Below are 16233 nucleotides of genomic sequence, written 5' to 3'. Positions count from 1 at the left end.
CCTTTGAATTGGTGATGTGCTACACAATTGTTTCTTTCCTTCTTTAGAATCAACCTCTTTTCCCACTCGTTGATACCAGTTCATCTGTTCCACTCATCTACTAGTATCCAGTAGTAACGTTTTGTTTATATTTATTTAGTTTGCTAAATCGGAGAAGGCAATGGCACCCCACTCCAGTACTCTTGCCTAGAAAATCCCATGGACAGAGGAAGCTGGTAGGCTGCAGTCCATGGGGTCGCTAAGAGTCAGACATGACTGAGCATCTTCACTTTCACTTTTCACTTTCATGCATTGGAGAAGGAAATGGCAACCCACTCCAGTGTTCTTGCCTGGAGAATCCCAGGGACGGGGGAGCCTGGTGGGCTGCCGTCTGTGGGGTCGCACAGAGTCGGACACGACTGAAGTGACTTAGCAGCAGCAGCAGCAGCAGCAGCAGTGCTGAATTTCAAGAAATACGAACTGTCTTACTTCATTGCATTTCATCATTTGAATATTCTACTAAAGTTGAAATCCTTGACTGTATTAAAGTCTCTTCAGAGTTTTTTCAGTGGGTAACAAACTTCACTTTATATACTACATAGGTATTTTCTTCTTTATAATTTCTACAGTGGCAAATTTAAATTATGAGCCAAGGTTGTTTCTGCATTCCAATTTGATAATGAGCCGTCACAGTGTATTATTTCATTCCATTAAGAGACAAACACTACTTATTTGCAAAGTAAATGGCTCATAAAGTAATCTGAGTGCTGGAGAAAGAACAGCTCCCAGCATGAAATGAAAATATCTTTCACCAAAATGAAGCATTTTAGAAGTCCTCCAGCTGTAACTGCTTTAGACCATTGATGATCTTAGATAAAATTCTCCTTGGGTTCCTCATAGTGATTTTGACCACTAATGTTTTAGAGCTTGAAATGTGATTAATTATCTTCAATCTCATAAAGTTCTTACACATTTACCTTATAAAACTTTTGGATTTTTTTTCAAATAAAAATTTTTCTAAATATTTCTAAATTTGTTTTGCAGTGTCAAGATTCCAAAGGGGATCCTAATAAATAATAAAGCAGCTTAGCCTGAAATGAGGAGCCAGACTTTGTTTATAATACCAGCTTCATTGCTCAATTACTGTGTAGCGTTGGAGAAATCCACTCACCTTTCTCCTCAGAGTCACGGTGAGAGCTAAATGCAAATAGATGGTGAAATCTGTATTCAGGTCAAGAAGCAACAGTTAAAACTGGACATGGAACAACAGACTGATTCCAAATTGGGAAAGGAGTACATCAAGGTTGTATATTGTCACCCTGCTTATTTAACTTATATGCAGAGTACATCATGAGATGTACTTCATCATGGGCTGGATGAAGCACAAGTTGGAATCCAGATTGCCGGGAGAAATATCAATAACCTCAGATATGCAGATGACACCACCCTTATGGCAGGCAGAAAGTGAAGAAGAACTAAAGAGCCTCTTGATGAAAGTGAAAGAGGAGAGTGAAAAAGTTGGCTTAAAGCTCAACATTCAGAAAACTAAGATCATGGCATCCAGTCCCATCACTTCATGGCAAATAGATGGGGAAACAGTGGAAACAGTGGCTGATTTATTTTTGGGGGGGCTCCAAAATCACTGCAGATGGTGACTGCAGCCATGAAATTAAAAGATGCTTGCTCCTTGGAAGAAAAGCTATGACCAACCTAGACAGCATATTAAAAAGCAGAGACATTACTTTGCTGACAAAGGTCCGTCTAGTCAAAGCTATGGTTTTTCCAGTAGTCATGTATGGATGTGAGAGTTGGACTATAAAGAAAGCTGAGTGCCAAAGAACTGATGCTTTTGAACTGTGGTATTGGAGAAGACTCTTGAGAGTCCCTTGGACTGCAAGGAGATCCAACTGGTCCATCCTAAAGGAAATCAGTCCTGAATATTCATTGGAAGGACTGATGTTGAACAGCTGAAACTCCAATACTTTGGCCACCTGATGTGAAGAACTGACTCATTGGAAAAGATCCTGATGCTGGGAAAGATTGAAGGCAAGAGGAGAAGGGGATGACAGAGAATGAGATGGTTGGATGGCATCACCAACTCAATGGACATGAGTTTGAGTAAGCTCCAGGAGTTGGTGATGGACAGGGAAGCCTGGCCTGCTGCAGTCCATGGGGTAGCAAAGAGTCAGACATGACTGAGCGACTGAACTGAACTGAACTGACACGGTGAAAGATGTTTTTAAACGATAAATGATAAAGCACTATACAAACATAAAGTGTTTTCTCCAAAAAGCCACCCAAATGAATGTTCCCAACAACTTACCTCCATTCAAATTGGTTTTTCAAATTAAAACTATATTTCCACCTTTCCAGTCTTCTCACTTCTCCACCTTTTCAAGCATGTCTTTTTAAATTTTTTAAAAAATATTCATTTATGTGGCTGCATCAGATCTTAATTGCAGAATGCAGGATCTTCATTGCATCATGTAGGATTTTTCATTGCAGTGCACGGACTCTCTAGTTATGGCGCACAGATTCAGTAGTTTTGGCACACGGGATTAGTTACTCCTCAGCATGTGGGATCTTAGTTCCAAAACCAGGGATCAAACCCTAGCATTGGAAGGCAGATTCTCAACTACCGGGCCACCAGGGAAGCCCCCTCAAGCATGTTTTAAAATGGTGAGTTCTGAACTGTTGCATCCTAGGAAAGGAAGTCAAAAATCTTAATAGACTGTTTCCTGAAGACAGCTGCCCAAATGTTGCTTTGACTAAAATAATCTGGATAATGTTCAATATCATTAAGAGAAATAGGAAGGAAAAACCCAGTAGGTGGTCATCCTAGTTTTCCATAAATCCTTGAGGTATCTGTTCCTGGGACATTTTTTTTGTAGTTGTGCTTTGTGTGCAAGACAGGAATAATAGTGTTGGAGAAGATGCAGAGAAAAGAAACTCAAATAATGAAGAGAATGACAGAAAACAAGACAGGAGTGGGGATAAAGCTACATATACAGTCAGGTCCTCTGTATCCATGGATTCTGCATCCTTAGATTCAACCAACCATGGATAAAAAATATTAAAAAAATTTCCAGAAAGTTCCCAAAAGCAAAACTTCAATTTGCTACACACAGGCAACTACTTACATATAATTTACATTGTATTTACAAATATACACATAGCATTGACACTGTTTTAGGTATTATAAATAATCTAAAGATGATTTAAAGTACACAGGAGGCTATGCATAGGTTATATGCAACACTATGCCATTTTATATAAGGAACTTCAACATCCACAGATTTTGGTATTCATGGGGGTTGTGGAACGAATTCCCTTTGGATACCAAGGGACCACTGTATATAATATGACAACTCTAATTAATGAAACTGGCTAAGGGTGAGCATCATCAGAGAGCCATGTGGCTGGCAGGTCTTTGTTACTGGTGTCTTGCCAGAGTATGCCCGCTAAACAGATTCTCCTCCACATGGCCTCAGCTTTGGGCTGTTTTGCTTTTGCTTTTTTACTTGAAACTTCCTTAGTCCAACACATCCTCACTTAGAAGGAGCTTCTCCTGTCAGTATGGAGAACATCAGGCTGTCCTTATATTGTGCCACAGGGCTGGTGAACAGTCTTACTTAATGAGCTTGAAAGCTGGTTCATAAAGCTTCTGGTTTGAATCCCCCTCCAGGCCAATTGACTTACTCTTTAGCCTCCATAAGCCTCAACCAAATTGTGTACATCAGAATCACCTAGGGGAACTGTGGCGCTATAAATCATTCAGAACTTGATTTATCTATTGTGTAAAACCAGAATGTCATAGGAGTGTTTCTTTAATACAGAACATAACTAAACAAACAAGGACAATGCATTAGTAAATACAAAACCACTTTTAGTTTTATTATATTTAAATTTCTCAAATAGAAAGGCATCCGACATTGAACATGCTCAGAGGCTAAGGTTGGCTTTAGTTAGCTGCCAAGAGCAAAAGCAAATAACCTCTTACATAAGCATTAAGCAAGACCAAGTCCCCATTCTTTACAATTCAGTTTCTACAGCTCTATACTTACAACATTTAGCTTAGTTAGACCATTATCACACTAACCTTATCAGCTTGTCCTGAAGAGATAGGAGGCTTTTGATAGGTGGGCCCAGACAAGTTATATAATTCATAGACTGTTTGCAATACTCTTGTAATGCAACATACTGATCCTACCTCTTCAGATCTGTAACAAAGCACCTAGCTAAGCTAGAGGACTCTGCTATATAAAACTTGTCTTTACTTAAAGAAAAGAACAGCACCTCTGTGTCATTTTACTAAATATTTATTTTCACCACTTTTAGCTATAATTCAATGAAGGAAGCTGCCATCTCTTCCTCATTTGGTCTTTTTATTTTATTTTAGAGTACTCTATTTCTATTTTTTAAGATTTTATTCAAGTATAGTTGATTTACAATGTTGTGTTAGTTTCAGGTGTTCAGTAAAGTGAATCAGCTATTCATATACCTGATTTGGTCTTTTTTTTTTTAACTTGATCTTAAAACTGGTCATACTGTTTTTGTCTCTTTGCATTCTATCCTCTATGCCACAGCCAATGCGTGCGTGCTCAGTTGTGTCCAACTCTGCGACCCTATAGACTGTAGCCTGCCAGGCTCCTCTGTCCATGGGATTTTCCAGGCAAGATAATGGACTGGGTTGCCATGCCCTTCTCCAGGGGGCCCTCACAACCCAGGGATCTGTGTCTCCTGCATTGTAGGCGGATTCTTGACCACTGCGCCACCTGGGAAGCAGTAGGAGCAAGCTTTTTAATGAGTCACTCTTTTGCTCAGAAATCTCCAGCAGCTACTACCCACAGTTAAAAGGCCAGATCCTTGTATTATCCAATAAGGCCCCATAGGAAGTCTCTGCATCTCACTCCCTAACCCCTCTCCTATTAGTTCCACTGGGCTTCAGCCACATTGACCTTGCTTTTTTTCCTAGACAAAGCTGGGTTTTTATCGCACATATAGATGTTCTCCTTGCTGGACTAGTTTTACACCAGATAGAAGCATCACCCTTGTCCTCACTTATTTAAGGTCTCTGCTCAAATGTCACTGTCGATGAGGCATTCTCTGGGTACTCTTAAGTTTCTCCATCCACATTTCCTATCTTCCATCCTTGCTTCATTTTTCTCCATAGCACTATATATGCTTTCCTTATTGATTTGTATATGCTGTGTATCCCTGCTCCCCAACTGACATGTAAATTCCATGAGGATGGGGGCTTTTATCTCTACCTTGAATGATGTCGCTTGAACAGTGTATGAAACATATTAGGTGCTCAATATTTTTTGTTCAAATTAAGGAATTAAAGATGCTTTCTCAGCAGCCATCTGCTTAATTCTCAAACTTTCACCTTCCTGTGGAATCCTTCTGGCACCTCCTTATCCAGTATTTCTTCCCCAAAGTCTTCTCTGCCTGAATAAGTTTTTCTAAGTGGCAATCTCTTACTTCCATTAGTGTACAACTTTTAGGCAATGCTTGCAGCCCTCCCCAGTAGCATGAAGTCACTGCTTAGCAGATCCAATTTATTGTAAATTTCCTTTTTGCCTGCATCCCTGTCCTCAGAGTTAGTCTGCACATCTCACTTCCTGCCCAGGCCCATGATGTAGGTGATTGTCACTTAGTAAAACCGCAGCATACTTAAAACACAAATTTATATTAATGTTAGTCTTGTACTCTTGGACTTCCCTGGTGGCCCAGTGGCTAAGACTCCACACTCCCAATTCAGGGAGCCTGGTTGGGGAACAAGATCCCAAATGGCACAACTAAAAGTTCATATACTACCACTAAAGATCTCACATGCCACAGTGAAGACCTGGCAGAGCTGAAGAAATAAATAATATTTTTTAAAATTTATAAAACCAAGTAAAACGTGATTCTTGAACTCTTGCTTCAATTCATAGGTGTATGCTGTAATTAAGGCTGTCAGACTCAGCACCATCCTAAATAAAGAACTCCTCCTCTTGGAGGGCACAAACAAATAAAGAACACCCAGTTAAATATTTCATGGAACATACTTTTATTAAGACTTACTTGTTGTATTTCTGAAATTCAACTTTACTGAGGCATGATGTATTTTAGCTAGCAACCCTACCTATGGACATAGATATTGTTGAAAGGGCATTTTCAGCCTGATTATTTTCCAGAAAAACTGTATGCAAAATAGCTATATTATCCAAGTCTCCAAATAAGACACACTTGGATTATTTCACTGTATGAAAAAATACCAGAAATAGGGAGTACTCCCTTGAAATTTAAGGAAGTGATTTTGAATTTAAAAGAAATTGAAACACTTAATGTAGTAATAAACATATGGAATTTATAAATCCCAGGAAAAGATCCAGGTAGAACATTTTTGAAAAAAAAAATCTTTTAAAGGTTTTAGAAACATTCATGTGCAAAAACTCAAATCAAATAAAGATGATAAAACACCTTCTGTATTTTGGGCACTCATGATCCAGACTAGAAGACACTGTCTCTGCACTTAGAGTCTGCTAGTAATACAGATATAATTCAAAATGACAATATAGTGTTAGGAGAAAAATAGAAGTAAATAAAAAAGTGCAGTTGTAGCAAGAAAGTGGTTGGTTATCTGTAGTTGGGGAAAGATGAGAGTAAAGGGAAAGCTCTCTAGTAGATGACCCTTCAATTTGGTTTTTAAAATCCATTTTATTTGGGGTATAGTTTACATACAATAAAATTTATCCATTTAAAATCTATTTTGATAAGTTTTATTTTATTTTTATAGGTTTACTGATGCATAGTTTATGTAAACTGTAGCCTTTTTAGGTGTACAGTTCTATGAATTTTGACAAACATACTCAGTTGTTTAACTACCACCACAATCAAGATATAGCGTATTATTTGAAAGTTGCTAAGAGAGTAGATCTTAAAAATTCTCACCATAAAGCAAAAAATAACTATGTGAGGTGATGGATGTGTTAAATAACCTCATTGTGGTAATCATCTTGCTATCTTTACATATTATCAAATCTTCATGTTGTACACCTGAAACTTGGACAACATTATATGTCAATCATATCTCAATAAACCTGAAAAAGATGCCTAAAATAAAAGATAGGGTATTTCTTCTACCCAGAAGACTTCCTTCATGCCCTGCTGTATTAGTTTTCTATTGCTGTGAAAACAAATTACCACAAACTTCGCGGTTTAAAACAACATCCATTTATTAGCTCATATTTCCGTAGGTCAGAAGTCCAGGCACAGAGTGTTGGTTTCTCTGCTCAAGGTCTCACAAGGCTGAAATCAAAGTGTTCCCCAGGCTTGAGTCCCTTTTTGGAGATGAGTAAAAAATTTGCTTTCAGGCTCATTCAAGTGATTGGCATAATTCAGTTCCATGGGGCTGTAGGACTGAACTTCCCCATTTTTTTTTTGACACTTGACCCCTCCATCCTCAATCCAGCAACAGCAAGTTGAATCCTTCTTGTGCTTCAAACATCTCCCCCTTCTTCCTCTGCTTCTAAGAGTTCATATGATTACATTGGGCCTACCTAGATAATCCAGGTTGATCTTGTCATTTTAAGATTAAATGACTAATAACCCTAATTACAACTTCAGAGTTCCTTTTGCCATGTAACATAATGTATTCACCGGCATAAAACCCGGACTGAAGGTCACAGGGGCTCAAAATTCTGTTTCCCTCGCTTTTTGTATCAATCCCTCTGCTCCACTCTAGCTTCTGGCAACTTCTGATCTGATCTCTGTCCCTGTAGTTTATTTTTTCCAGAATGTCATATACATAGAATTATACAGTTAATAGTCTTTGAGTCTGACTTTTTTTTTTTACCCAGCATAAGGCTCTTGAGATCTATCCATTATGTGGATAAGTAGTTCCTTTTTATTGTGGGATAGGTAATATTTCATTGTATGGATATGGCATAGTTTGCTTCACCTGATGAGGGGTCCAGGTGGTAGTCACACTCATCTTAAGGGAATAGGGAGAGGACAAAGGCTAGGAATCACTTAGCGATCTGAAGTTGCACGTAGAGGCACACATTCAGGGGATGACCGGGTCCTAGGAGATCATCTATATGCACCACTTTTTAAATAAGAGAAACTCCAAGAGTTTAACTAATTGCTCAAATCACACAGCTGGTCAGTACCTGAATTGGGACTTAAACCTATATCTGACAAGAATTACATTGGTTATTCCTAACTATTTTTAATGTGGTAAAGTTATGGATCTTTTCTTCCAAAAAGTTTATTATGCAGGTACATACCACCCCTAGTTTAAGAACTCCTGTGCCATGGCACTATTCTTCAGCATGACCTAGAGCTCTGTGGGTACTTTGTGTTGATAATTTCTCCCCAGATATAGGACTAAATCTTTCTCAGATTCCTTATGGTTCTAAAGGTTGGGTGGGGTGGTAGGGGATAGCATGTACTAATGAAGACATTTCCTGAATTTATGGGACATTTTGATGGGTTAGCAGGGGTTCCCAAACTTTTTTTTTAAAGAGCCAGAAAATAAATATCTTAGGCTTGCATGAATATAGTTTCTGTGACAAAACTCATCTCTGTAGTTGTAGACCGTATGTAAGTGAATGAATGAGCACAAGAGCACAACTGTGTTCCAATAAAACTTTATTTACAAAAGCAAGTTTTGGGCCTTCAGGTCATAATTTGCTGACCCTTAGAGTGGTCACAGTCTGTTATAAAGATGTAATGCTATAGAGTCTGATGTGTGTATTTTTGTATCTCCTCATACATTTACCCTAATCCTTTAGGGCCAATTATAATCATTCCTTGTGATTAAAATTCAGACCATTATTGCAGGTAGGGGCAATTGGAGTAGGAAGACCTAATTTCAAATTCTGTCCTTTATTGTCTGTATGAACCTTGATCCCATTACTTTGAGCATCATTATAACAGAGTATAAGACCTGGAATATGAGTGTAATAATGGCAGACTTGCAAGGCTGTTGTGAAGCAGATAGTGGTTATTCAGTGATCCTTGATAAATTGAACTGCTTAATGAATTTCACCTCTGTGACATTTGTCGTTTCTTCTGACCATCCCATCATAATAAAGAACCCCATTGTCAACTTCAGTGTCAGTTACTATAAAAGTTAGGTGCAACTAGCTAGGCACATAGGAGGTTTGATAAGGCATAAGGATCAAGAAGCCTCCTGGGAAAGAAATCATCCAAAGTTAAAAAGACTGTCACATAACTTGATTCAAGGGCAGTTAGGTTCATGTTAGGACCTTGTCTAGATTATGTGAGTCTATCACAAATGTCTGTCACAGATATCATCTGGCCCAGCCCCCCCTTGAACCCAGGCATGAATCTTACATCAAAGTATCTCCAATAAAAAAGCAAATGTAAAGGAAAAAAGTCTTGTTGTAATATGACAACAACCTCAGCATCAGCAGCTTTGGCAGCACCCGGGAAAATGCAGCGTTGGAAGACAGCACATTTCCTATTGGGTACTGACAACCTGGAAATGGATACTGCCTGTCACCAGGCTTGCCCTTGGCAGATACCAAGTGGAGGTTTTGCTTTTGATGGCCATTGGCCAGGACAGTATATATACACAGAGCAAGCCCTAGAAGAAGAGAAGAGAAATGGGAGATATGCAGTGGCCATGAGTACTGATTCCCAGAGAACTTGTGAGATATTATCTTGGTTTACCAGGTAGTTTTTGGTGGTGGGCAGTGGGGAAGGGCCAGAAAGATGACATAAGGGAATGTATGGGTACAGAATAGGGAGTGAAGTTACTAGAGTGTGCTTGGGAATGGAGCCAGGAAAACATGAACTTGTGATTCCTCCCTTTCCTACAAAGCTAGTGCAATTGTGGAAACTCAAGTGCAATGCAGTAATATTTAGTCTTCCTGAAGATCCTGTACTTCATAACTTATGACTTTTTTCTTTCTTTTTAAAATTGGACTATAGAGCTTTCACTTCTCGTGCTACCGTGACTAAGATGGAAGCACTGCTGGAGTCGCGGTCCGGACTTTGGGCCGGGGGTCCGGCCCCCGGGCAGTTTTACCGCATTCCGCCCACTCCCGGTTCCTCTGTGGACCCGGCGTCCGCGCTCTACGGGGGTCCGATTACGCGCACCCACAGCCCCATGGTGACCGGGACCTCTGTCCTGGGTCTCAAGTTTGAGGGCGGAGTGGTGATCGCCGCAGACATGCTGGGCTCCTACGGCTCCTTGGCTCGTTTCCGCAACATCTCTCGCATTATGCGAGTCAACAACAGCACCATGCTGGGTGCTTCCGGAGACTATGCTGATTTCCAGTATTTGAAGCAAGTTCTCGGGCAAATGGTGATTGATGAGGAGCTGTTGGGAGACGGACACAGCTATAGTCCTAAAGCTATTCATTCATGGCTGACCAGGGCCATGTATAGTCGACGCTCCAAGATGAACCCCCTGTGGAACACCACGGTCATTGGAGGTTATGCTGATGGAGAGAGCTTCCTGGGTTATGTGGACATGCTCGGTGTAGCCTATGAAGCCCCTTCGCTGGCCACTGGTTACGGTGCATACCTGGCTCAGCCTCTGCTGCGAGAAGTTCTGGAGAAGCAGCCAGTGCTGAGCCAGACGGAGGCCCGAGAACTAGTGGAACGCTGCATGCGAGTGCTATACTATCGAGATGCCCGTTCTTATAACCGGTTTCAAATCGCTACTGTAACTGAAAAAGGTGTTGAAATAGAGGGACCCTTGTCTGCGGAGACCAACTGGGATATTGCCCACATGATCAGTGGCTTTGAATGAAATACAGATGCATTATCCAGAACTGAAGTTGTACCCTTCTTATAACTTTGAACTTGGCTGGTTCAAAGGTATTATTCTTTTGTAAAATAAATAAATTCTTCGAAAAAAAAAATAAAAACAAAAAAAATTGAACTATAGTTGATTTACAATGTTGTGTAAATTTCTGCTGCTGCTGCTGTTGTTCAGTTGCTCAGTCGTCTCTATTTGTGACTCCATGGACTGCAGCATGCCAGGCCTCCCAGTCCTTCACCATCTCCCGGAGCTTGCTCAAACTCATGTCCATTGAGTCAATGATGCTGTCCAACCATCTCATCTTCTGTCACCCTCTTATTCTCCTACCTTCAATCTTTCCCTGCATCAAGGTCTTTTCCAGTGAGTCAGCTCTTCACATCAGGTGGCCAAATATTGGAGCTTCAGCTTCAGCATCAGTCCTTCCAATGAATATTCAGGGTTGACTTCCTTTAGGATTGACTGGTTTGATCTCCTTGCTGTCCAAGGGACTCTCAAGAGTCTTCTCCAACACCACAATTCAAAAGCATCAATTCTTTGGTGCTCAGCCTTCTTTACAGTCCAACTCTCACATCCATACATGACTACTGGAAAAACCATAGCTTTGACTAAGTGATTCATAACCCTCTGACCTTTGCATGTGGGTTTTTGTCCTTCAGCACCATCTTTCCTCTTGAGGTTTTCCTTCCTGAAGTCTCTCCATGTCTTTTGTTCATCCAAAGGTTAACTTCTAGTCCAATTCTCGTCTAAGGTGTAGTATCTTGAATTCAGGCACAGGCTATGCTATACTAGGGAAGTCATTCTCAGGCTTGCTCAACTGTTTTTGTTGCTGTTTAGTCACTAAGTGTAAGTGTTAGTTGCTCAGTCGTGCCTGACTCTTTGCGACCCCATGGACTGCAGCCTACCAGGCTCCTCTGTCCATGAGATTTTCCAGGCAAGGGTACTGGAGTGGGTTGCCATTTCCTCCTCCAGGGATCTTCCTTACCCAGGGATAGAACCCATGTCTCCTGCATTGGCAGGTGGATTCTTACCACTGAAACACCAGGGAAGCCCCTTCTCAGGTGTTATAGTACTTGAAAGTCATGGTGCTCTTTGTGGGACTTTAACAAATGAGATATTTTTTCATTTAGTTCCATGAGAATGAAATAATAGCTGTATCACAGCACCTGTCATTGGGGGTACTTCCTATGTATCAAGCACTCTGCTAATCTCTTTACGTGCATGACTTTATTTGTCTCTCACTATAACCCTGTGCACTGTGTTGAAGATGGAGGCTCAGATATGTTTAGACACTTCCCCAGAGTCAAACAACCTAGAAGTGATAACCAGGATTTGTACTCTGGACTTTAAAGTTTGTGAATGTAACTAATGTACCTACTGCTTCTCCTTATGAACAGTTTTCCTAATAGAAAACATGCCTATGTGACAAGTGGGCAATATTAAATGCAGCCTCTAGAATATGGATTTGAGTACACAATATAAGCTAATGAAAACATATGTTCTGCCAAATACATCATAAATATTCTTTTGCACACCATAGTAACACAGTCTTTTTTGTCCCTCCATCTTATTTATAGTAATTACTTGTACTTCTTTATTTGTCTGGGGTTCATTTAAAAGTGCCAGTTGATAATACTCCCATCATAGTACTATTGTGAGAATTTATACACTATCACCAGTGCCAGCTTTCATAGACTCTCTAAGGTGCTTCACAGACTTGGGGACACATGAAGATAGTCTGCCACCCAGACTGCTTTTTACTGATAGTGTGTTGCTGGAATGGATAGGCCACATGGAGAACAGAGCACAAATGTGTCTAGTCTTGCTTCAAAGTGGATATTCTGAAACATGCTTATACAAGAAAGTTAAAAACTTTTTCTTTCATCTTGCCACTTTGTCAATTCTGGTTCACCTCACATATGTTTCTCTTGGGTGACTTTTCTTCTCATTTTGGTTCCTACTAGATGTCTTAGAGCTTCAGCTTTTGCCCAACTCCAGGTTCAGTAAGTGAAGTACTCAGAATTAGTTTAGATCTTAGCCACCCACTAGGGAGGAATGCTGATACATTTTTGGATTAAGTAATTGTTTAACAGAAAAGGAGACTGCATAGAAAGTAGACAGTACAATTTTTAAATTGGGGGTCAATTATGACTGTAAACCACAATATTTTTGTGAAGAATCACAGAATACTCAAATGCTACTTAAATTCTCTTGGTTGTTAATCGCTCAGTCATGTCTGACTCTCTGTGACCCCCTGGACTGTAGCCGGCCAGGCTCCTCTGTCCATGAAGCTCTCCAGGCGAGAATAGTGGAGTGGGTTGCCATTTCTTCTCCAGGGATCTTCTCAACCCAGGGATAGAACCTGTCTCCTGCATTGCAGGCAGATTCTTTACCATCTGAGCCACCAGGTCAGTGATGTTAAATGCTCTTAACACCACCTTAATACATCACACTAATGATTGCCCATCTCACTGTAAGCAATGAATAAGAGGTAGCCATTACTTTTGTGATGATGATGATGGATAGACAGCCAATTGGAGTGTTCTCAAAGACTATTCAGATTTCTTAAGATGCATAAAAAAATAAAAAAGTGAAATTCAAACTAGAAAGATGTAGCTATTTACTTTGGTTTTTTTTCCATTTATTTTTATTAGTTGGAGGCTAATTACTTTACAACATTGCAGTGGTTTTTGTCATACATTGTTGAATCCATAACATGTGTGATGTCTGTGATTGCTATTTGTCCCTCAATATTCATCCTTTCCTTCTTTCTCTTAGTAACAGAACTACCTAAGTTTTGACTCAGTCAAAGACCTCATATTCCAATCTGCTTTGCGGCTAAGTTTGGCCATGCCACCGCCTGGCCAATGACGTGTGAGTGGCAAGTGCAGCCTCCAGGTCACATTCTTAAAAGGAAACTGCTTGCCCTTCACATCCTTATTCCTTTTCTCATGAGAATTGAGTGAGTGTTGATCATGTGAACAAGGAAAGCAAAGATAGAAGAACCCCAAGGACTTGGATGACCTTGTGGAGCAGAGCTACCTGCCTCCAGACTGTTACAAAGGAGAAAAACAATTTCTATATTGTTTCAGCCACTGTATTTTTTTAGTTTCTTCATTATTTATCAACTTAGCCTAATACATGAAATAAAATGTCTGGTACAACGCCCATCAACTATAAAAGAAAATCACACATTTTAAAAAGAAATGCAAATAAGAAAAATATATCATTAAAAATGGAATCTAAAAATGTGGGGGGAAAAGTACCAGTGATACCAAATGATGCATTGTTTGCTACTAGCAGCTGATGCAAGAAAGGATGGACAATTGCCTCTTTAGGATGCACTCCTGATTACTTCCAGAAATCGTTCTTTGAAAAACAAATTTATTTTAACCATTCTCTTTTCAATGTCTTTCACAGAAGTTAAAAATCTTTAACAGTTTTAAAGAGTAGAGAGTTAGAGATGTTCACTAGAAAGGTGTCTGAGACTTTTCTTTTAACATGCTTTATTTGGCCAAAAATGTCAGGACTATTCAAGTAACAGAACATTTGCCATTTTTATCACCAGTCGCTCATCACTGTTGCTCAGAGAATGAAGAATTTTTCTTTTTGGGTGTCAGAACTCTCCTCAGAATTGACATTTATGCCCCACCATGAAGGATGTATGAACATTCACACTGTGAACAGCTTCAGGTTCCAAACCACACCCAGGAAAACAAATGACAATTGCCTAGGTAAGACTGGAGCCAAGCCTACATTTGTCTTCTTAGTTTCAACCTCTTTCACCTTTATGCCAACTTGAACACTTATTAATCCCATGGTAACTACAGAAAAATAGGTCTTTCTGACTGGACTTTATCCACAAGCCTAAGATTTTAGATCAATGATAAAACAGCAAAATAACAATTGCCCTGACAGCCTAGTTGGACTGCTCTCCTTCAGATCCCCTGAATAAAACCTTAGCTTGGACACTTGACCTAGTCAGGTTCCATGAGCTATTCTTGACTCAATCACCCAGGTTCTCTGTCTTACTTTTGTTCTAGTCTGTTCTTGTTACTTCAGCCCTTTCTCTTATGGTTTACACTTGATTCAGAGTCATCTTAAATTCTAGGTTGTCTGCACATTTATATTTTATCTCTCATGAGCCACATCCACATTGCCTACATTTTCTTCAACATACATGAATTTGCTTTTCTTAAAATAAAATACATAGACATACATAGACAATACAGATGGTTCTTAGGAGGGATGAATCATCACATCCTCAATACATAATGTAATTGGTACATAATATCAAAGTAACATGCCTTCAAGGTCTCAGAGAAGAAACAGGGACTTTTATAGGAAATGTCTGTTTTTTAACTCAGCCTCATTTCAAGCACTGAATCAAGACCTTATTTTTCTGTGCAAAGATTCAGGAGTAGCTAGTTCATAAAGTATCAGTTCAAATCTCTTTGGGGAACCAAAGTTATCAAAAAATATGTGAAAACCCACAGGCTAATTGAAATACAAAATTCTCCCAAGGGAAAAGTTAAATACCAATGGCATCTTATCTTGCTGGTTCTAATCTTAACGTTGCTACCTAGTGAGAATAACTTTCTTCCACAATCACTTGCTACACAGAAGCATCTTTTGTTAAATTTTAAGTCTTTGACCAAAAAGTTTCCTTTAAGAAAAATTTCTAAAAGATGATTAAAAAAAAAAGAGTAGCTGGATGCTTATGTTTAACAATTTTCTTTTTGTATTTTTAAAACTGTGATCAGATGCCTAGACATGATGCCAAATTATGAAGAGCGACATTGTAGTCATAGAAACTCACTCTCCAATATACATGTTTGGCCCTGATCTTTAAACTTTTTTTTGGCCACACCTATCTATAGTTATCTTCATTTGAGTTTCTCAAATTTGGGTCACCTCAAATCCTTTATTTAAAAATAAAATCATCTTCCTAGCTTTCTGTTTTTCTTGATGTTGTTCATCTATATTTCCAACCTAAAAATCTTGGTATCACCGTGGACACTCACCATTCGCAGACATTTATGAAGCATCTACTGTGAGCCAGGTCTCATGCAAAGTGCTGAGGATATGGCATCAGTTTTCAAGGAGCTCTATTTTTGGTAATTGAGTTGAGTTGTTACCTGATTTATATGCAAGCATATTTTAATATTGCCAGTGTTGTTTTTTAATGTGTAAGATTCATCCTCTTCTTTCCCTTTTCCCCCATCAATTATTTTTAATTCTCTCCTCTTCTTTCCTTCTTACTATCTAAATGCTCACTCTTTAAACCTGATGCTTAAAATATTGCACTACAATATTGTAAAGTAATTAGCCTCCAACTAGTAAAAATAAATGGAAAAAAATATATTGCAGCGGTTTTTCCTTGTCTTCAAAGAGTATCCGTGGTTACATGTGGATAAGGGAATGGTGACCCACTCCAGTATTCTTGCCTGAAGAATTCCATGGACAGAGGA

At 39.4% G+C, this 16233-nt stretch overlaps 1 pseudogene; it reads left to right on the top strand.

Annotated features, from left to right (window-relative positions):
* Positions 1–9933: 9933 nt before the first annotated feature.
* LOC110145318 (proteasome subunit beta type-4 pseudogene) lies at positions 9934–10775 on the top strand (annotated as a pseudogene).
* The last annotated feature ends 5458 nt before the right edge of the window (positions 10776–16233 follow it).

The sequence above is a fragment of the Odocoileus virginianus genome, unplaced genomic scaffold, assembly GCF_023699985.2.
Source record: "Odocoileus virginianus isolate 20LAN1187 ecotype Illinois unplaced genomic scaffold, Ovbor_1.2 Unplaced_Scaffold_1, whole genome shotgun sequence".
NCBI lineage: Eukaryota > Metazoa > Chordata > Mammalia > Artiodactyla > Cervidae > Odocoileus > Odocoileus virginianus.
Note: the sequence above shows the minus strand (reverse complement) of the source record. Positions and strands in the feature narration are given on the sequence as shown.